The sequence below is a fragment of the Bombina bombina genome, unplaced genomic scaffold (genome assembly GCF_027579735.1).
Source record: "Bombina bombina isolate aBomBom1 unplaced genomic scaffold, aBomBom1.pri scaffold_335, whole genome shotgun sequence".
NCBI classification, from domain to species: domain Eukaryota; kingdom Metazoa; phylum Chordata; class Amphibia; order Anura; family Bombinatoridae; genus Bombina; species Bombina bombina.
In genome coordinates this window covers 431,823-439,625 of record NW_026512615.1, presented here as the reverse complement: position 1 = coordinate 439,625, position 7,803 = coordinate 431,823, and positions in this window count along the sequence as shown.

The following is a 7,803-nucleotide window of genomic DNA, read 5'->3' as shown; positions in this document are numbered from 1 at the left end:
GGACTCTCAATACCAGAGTTATTTTTATGGTGCGGCCAGAAAAAAGCCGGGCGTTAGCTACGCGGGTCCTTACCGACAAAACTCCAAATCTAGCTGATAGATTTTTGCTAGCCATGCATTCAAAACAGCTGCCTTCATATATTAAAATATGGGAAGGGGGAGTTACAGAAAGCTATAACACCAAAAGAGTGGCAAGGGATTTTTTATCAAATGGGAAGAGCTCCTTCTTCCATGAATGTCACGGAGACCAACATGAAGCTACTTACCAGATGGTACCTTACCCCTAAAAGACTATCTAATATATACCCGAGTGCAAGTAAATTATGTTGGAGAGGTTGTGGTCAGGAAGGTACTCTCACACATATATGGTGGGAGTGCCCACTGTTGACAATATATTGGAATAATATACACATGGAAATAGGGAAAATTATAACAACCCAGCTGGGAAATGACCCACTTGTATTTTTATTCAATAAGGTACCTACAATAGGTGTAAGTTAAGGTCAATGTTGCTATATATAATGATAAATTGTGCTAAACAATTAATCCCGAGATTATGGAAAAGCATAAAAATCCCTACAGTGCAGGAGTGGAGGGAACAGGTGTCGAGGCTTCTATCCTTAGAAAAGTATCATTACCAACAGACCAATCGTATGGAAGAATATCACTCTATACGGTTCCTTTGGGAAGATTATCTGGGAACATTAAAAAGGAATTCAAACTAAATAGAATATATTTTTTAGAGATTCTTAGGGGAATAAATTTTAAACAAAGTATATGAATAATAGGTAGGAGATTCAAGACTTATATAAGTATGATACGATAGGAAATGTACAATGGTGCAGTGAAGAATCAATATGTTTTTGAAATTTGTATTGAATTGTTTCTATTGTTTTTGTTGTAGATGTATCTATGTAAACTGAATAAAACAAATAAAATTTGAAAAAAAAAAAAAAAAAAGAAAAAAAAAAAATCTTGAATTTCAGCAGACAAGATTGTGCCTTTAAAAAGGGGGAAGTGTATAAACTTGAAGTGTCCCAAACATAAATATAGTAAGCAATAATCCAAGGGTAGATATGAGATGTTATGTGAAGCTAGGTCTTAAAGATCCCAGCATCAAAGCTGTGTATCTGTGACAGCTCCTGGGTTCAGTGTAGGACGTGTAGGATTTTCATTCTAATTCACTTCCGTTGCATGTGGCAAATTTAGTTCCACTTAGACCTAGCCTCCTTTTGGGTGGCGCTTTGATATATTTCTGATTACTTTCTAAATAGAAGCATCATAAAGGATCCTATTGTAAATAACACTTTCTAATCCCAGTTATAAAAGCCCCAGATTGGAAGTGCTCTCCTGCTGTCCTTTGTTCCTCTATATATGTGCACCTCAGTTTCTCTCATATCAATGTGATAGAATCCAAACACCACACAGGAATATACAGATCTGTCCTCATACTGACCAGTTTACACAACCATTCACCACCAAAGCAATCCCAGTGTTTATTAATATGCCAGTGTTAGGAGTTGTACGTTTGTTTTACATAGGGGAGGTAATAATTATATTTACAGAATAAAGGAGTCTTTATATGAATAGAGGAAATAATTACATTTACAGAATAAAGGAGTCTTTATATGAATAGAGGAAATAATTACATTTACAGAATAAAGAGTCTTTATATGAATAGAGGAAATAATTATATTTACAGAATAAAGGAGTCTTTATATGAATAGAGGAAATAATTATATTTACAGAATAAAGAGTCTTTATATGAATAGAGGAAATAATTATATTTACAGAATAAAGGAGTCTTTATACGAATAGAGGAAATAATTACATTTACAGAATAAAGGAGTCTTTATATGAATAGAGTGTTAGAGAATTATATAAACAAGAACATCAGTCTCAAATGATTGACATCTGGGAGATGTATTTATTGTGCACATCATGTGGATAAACCTTTTCTTATAGCAATAGATGCTTAGCATTGTACATGTTATATACCAGAGGAATTACTGAGGGGAAACTGATTTTATTTAATGAGACACAATGGGCTAGATTACAAGTGGAGCGCTAATTTATTGCACACACAAAAATGTGCAAATGTGCCCATAAGTTATCAGCCATTACAAGCGGCTGATTTGTTCTACCACGAGTTCATGGTAGCAATTAGCGCTTATAAAATTAACAAGAGAAAAGATCTCTGGTTAATTTTCTAAATGTCCACCAAATGCCCCTAAATGTTAGTGTTACTTTTCTTTAATAAAAAAATAGCATTTTTTAAAAACAAAACAAAAATAACTGCAGTTTCTGGGGGTTAAAGTTGCCGGCTGTGCAGTGTTAAAAAAGACAGCACTGAAAAGTGCCTTTATATTGCGGTCTATGGGAACTGTGTGTTTCCTGTAAATATACTTGTATATGCTTTTATATATATACACAGTGTAAATACACATATTAACTAATAAATATGCTTATATATACACAGTGTAAATACACATATTAACTAATAAATATGCTTATATATATATACACAGTGTAAATACACATATTAACTAATAAAATATGCTTATATATATATATACACAGTGTAAATACACATATTAACTAATAAATATGCTTATATATATATACACAGTGTAAATACACATATTAACTAATAATATGCTTATATATATACACAGTGTAAATACACATATTAACTAATAAATATGCTTATATATATATATACACAGTGTAAATACACATATTAACTAATAAATATGCTTATATATATATATATATATATACACAGTGTAAATACACATATTAACTAATAAATATGCTTATATATATATATACACAGTGTAAATACACATATTAACTAATAAATATGCTTATATATATATATATATATATACACAGTGTAAATACACATATTAACTAATAAATATGCTTATATATATATACACAGTGTAAATACACATATTAACTAATAAATATGCTTATATATATATATATACACAGTGTAAATACACATATTAACTAATAAATATGCTTATATATATATACACAGTGTAAATACACATATTAACTAATAAATATGCTTATATATTTATATTTGCTGCCATCGCTGCGCGACCTACCCCCTGCGCTGCGCTAGTTCTCATGAGAACGAGGCTCAATGTGAGGTTGTGTTAGCATTGCACCTCCCCTGTAATACCAGCGCACATTTGAGTGCATTGTTATTACAAATAGGAGCTCAAATATTGCTTAAACTAAAGTGATATTTTGCGTTCCATTTATAATCAGACCCAATATCAGTAACCGGTACATACGTGATCATAATCAGTTTAATTTAAATGGCTACTATAACCTACATGTATACTGGGTATGTAATATGTGTGCCATGTTCTGAAACTTGATGTTATGTCTATTAGATGTTTTCATGTTAATTAGAAGCCACAAGAACTGATAATAGCACATACTCAGGGCCGGATTGGGCAGCCGGGATACCGGGAAAAATCTCTGTGGGCCGGGCCTAGGCTGTGCCCGCCGAAAAGCTGCACAGAGTAACATGAGGAGATCAACGAGCACAGTCAGCGCCAGCAAAAGCGCCGCAACACATGAGGTCAGGGAGCGCAGCGCAGTGGACGAGCTACCGAGTTTGAGCACTGCAGGTGAGGGACTGGGAGGCGGGAGAACTGAGGCGGGAGCAGAGCGGCAGATAAATAGAACACTAGAAAGGATCAAAGGAAGTCTCCTCATAAGACCAAAGAACTGTAAAATGTTCACAGGTTTACTAAATATTTGTGACCTTTAACAAAATGTCACATCTTTTTTACAGGCTGACTTCTCTTTGGAGGTTAAAATAACACAGAAATTCAGGGCAGTGGGTGTTTTGGCCATTTAGCAGACAGGTCTGTGAGGATGCAAAAATAACCAAAACATTTAAATTCCTGTACTGTGATAAGGGGTATTCTCTGCAATTCTCTGCAATTTAAATGGAACAAATTTAGTGCAATTTAGCAGTACACTATGAAATGTGAGTTTTATTTACTTTGTTTAAACAGTTTCATTTGTATGTTGTATATATCAGTGGATTTAGACACTAAATGTATAGGACATTTAAAGTGTAATTTTGTTTTGTTTGTTTGCTGGGTAAAATAAATGCAGCAGAGTTTGTATGTGGGTTGAACAAGGCATTCATTGGGTGAATGTGAAGTTATAGCAGGTCAGAGCAGATTGCAGTAAAGTTTTATCACTTTAGATTTAGAGCGTCTCTCTGCTGTTGCATATTGATTACAGTAGGATTGGGACCGCCCCCTCTCTCCTAGCTCAGTGTTGGTAGCTGCAGGCTAGAGAAGCGTGCATGGCATGATCACATGGGCCGCAGCAGCCCTTCCATCCTCTTCCCCCACTTCATCCTACTCCTAACTCCTCCTCTCTAGCCGGGGACTCAGAGATAGACGTGGAGAGCAGAGAAACCAGCAGAGGAAGTTGGCACGGAGGCGGAGCAGAGGAAGCTCTGCAGGACTCCCAAGTGTGCCCAGTGCAGGAACCATGGGGTAGTGTCCTGCCCTGAAGGGGCACAAGTGTTTTTTTAGGCTAATGTAGGTGGGTGACACAACTGGGGGCAAAGCTGTCTTGTAAACATATAAATCCTTAGCAATTGCAAACTACTGATATGTATAACTGAGGCTGGGTGCATTGCTGTGTAGTCAATTGTGATTTGCAACTAAAGGGTGTGATTTAAATATTTTTAAAACAAAATACTTATTTCAAAGACTGCCTTGTTGTTTGCTTATAAACAGTTTCAAGTATGACTTTCTCTATTACTCCATTTCATTGCAATGATTGGTCTATAGGAAAAAAAAAACCTATTTCTCTTTTTTTTAATGAGCATAGTTGGATGTGCAGTAGGGGGCGTGGCTGTGTAGTAGGGGCGTGGGTTGTGCAGTAGGGGGCGTGGCTGTGCTGTAAGGGGCATGGCTGGGCCGTTCTATATAAATTTCCAGGGCCGGTCTGATTTCCCAGTCCGGCCCTGCACATACTGTGTATATATATATATATAAAGGGAACATTATATGTCTGATAAATCCCTTTGTATCAAGAACAAGTGTAGGGTATATTTATACCATTGTGTGCATATATCATGTAATGCTGCTTTTGACTATATAATTATATGTAATGGTTTTTTCATGCAAATAAAAATGATTGGAATCCAGAACAGTATTTTGTGTTTTTTGTATAATTAAAAACACAATGGCCTAGATTTGGAGTTCGGCGTCAGCCGTGAAAACCAGCGTTAGAGGCTCCTAACGCGGGTTTCTTATGGACTCCGGTATTTAGAGTTCAGTTACCGACACTCTGGCCTAGATTTGGAGTTCAGCGTTAGCCGTGAAAACCAGCGTTAGAGGCTCCTAACGCGGGTTTCTTACGGACTCCGGTATTTAGAGTTCAGTTACCGACACTCAAAAAACGCTCACATTTCTACCGACACCTCAGACCCAGTAGTAAACATATACTGACAAAAAAAAGATCCACGAATCAAATAAAAAATATTACACAAACTACACTTACAGTCATACAAACACTACACTATGTTTATTTTTCATATTTAATTATTTTTCATCAAAATACAAAGGATTAAAGTTGCGAGATCTCGGGTGTTAGAAAAAAAACAACACAAATCCATTTTCCCATTGACTTACATTGACACACGGGAAAAGACCCTCATATACCTACATCTAACTAATAACATTATCACAAACATACACTCATCGATGCATACAAACAATATACACCACATGACATACACAAAATATTTATTTATCACAAAAAGAACACAATTTAGTTACTTTTTCACACAAGCTCATGACGTCACTCACTTTACGAGGAAAACCAGTCTTAGAAAAAAAGCAAGAACAAATTTTAGAGCCTCCATTGACTTCTATTGGGAAGACGTGCTCGTGCACGCGAAACCCTCATTTCCCCTAACGCACGCAAATAGCGTAGACAGAAAAACTCCAAATACCAGCGCTAGAAAAGACATGATTTCATGCGTTAGACCCAGCTATGATAAATAGATCAAGAAATGACTATTTCCCTATGGTGGATTTATGGATTTTACTGTTTGAATATTCACAACACCATTAAATTCTTTCAGACTTTTATATTACATCAACTACAAATCAACATCACTAGTAACAACATTTTTGTTTTAAAAATATTACATTTAAACGGACACAAAAATAATGTCAACTTTTCAGGATTCACAAACACTACACAATAGGAAACAATTCTCATTTACCTTTATTATTGCATTTCAGTTATTCAACTCATATGCTTGCAGCAACAGCATATCTACATAGGCTTAACACATGATCACTCATGGATGCACGTACATTACTTTTAACATTCACTCATACATGTGCATTCAAATGATGGGGGGAAAAACACATTACATTCTCTAGAGGAATCACAAAACACAACATATGGATTTTACTGTACTTTTAACATCATGATTCCATCACCAGAAACCATTAGGAATTACGTACAACAAGGACATCATTACACCAGATTACAGATGTCACTTTATGGGAAGGAACAACAATGCCAGACCGCTATATAGAAGTCAGCATATGTGGGACACAATCACAATATATACGTACATGTACATAACACGCATCACCCATCACGCAACCACAAAGCACACATTTAGATTTTATTCAGCACACAATAACAATGTAGCACAATACAACAACACAATGAGGATTTCAGAACTACATAGGCAGGTTAATAATATCATGACGTCATTAGAAGATTCAACCATACACATTACAGATTCCCGACTGTACCGCCCCTTTCGGAACTTTAACACTCAATACTACAATACAACATATACGTAAACAACAGTTTGGAACAGCATTATTAAGGCGATTTCAATGGGACAATTAATAAATATTGTCAGATCGCAAATCACTTATATATATATAATACTACAGATGACAGCCGGAAGTTATTCAGTATTAGTGCCATTTGAATGGGACGCATACAATATTGACATCTCGGCAATCACTTATATATACAATACTACAGATGACAGCCGGAAGTTATTCAGTATTAGTGCGATTTGAAAGGGACGCATACAATATTGACATCTCGGAAATCACTTATATATACAATACTACAGATGACAGCCGGAAGTTATTCAGTATTAGTGCCATTTGAAAGGGACGCATACAATATTGACATCTCGGCAATCACTTATATATACAATACTACAGATGGCAGACGGGAAGTTCGGAATTATTATTGCGATTTTAAAGGGACGCGTACAATATTCACATCTCGGCAATCACTTATATATACAATACTACAGATGGCAGACGGGAAGTTCGGAATTATTATTGCGATTTTAAAGGGACGCGTACAATATTCACATCTCGGCAATCACTTATATATACAATACTACACATGGCAGACGGGAAGTTCTGAATTATTATTGCGATTTTAAAGGGACGCATACAATATTGACAGCTCGGCAATCACTTATATATACAATCCTACAGATGGCAGATGTTAATTTATCGTTTACAAACAATATTGCAGCAACATTGATCGATCACATTTGATGCACATTATACACAACTATGCACTTTCATTCATGTTAGCCTGGACGTGTGTTTGTTACTATAAGATCGCGTTTAAGAAATATTGATTACGCATATGAACAAACATTACAAACATGCACTGTATGTGTGATATTTGACACTTTCACATTGAGATTCATTGTTGGAAAACAACATTTCAGCAAACAACAAAAAAAAC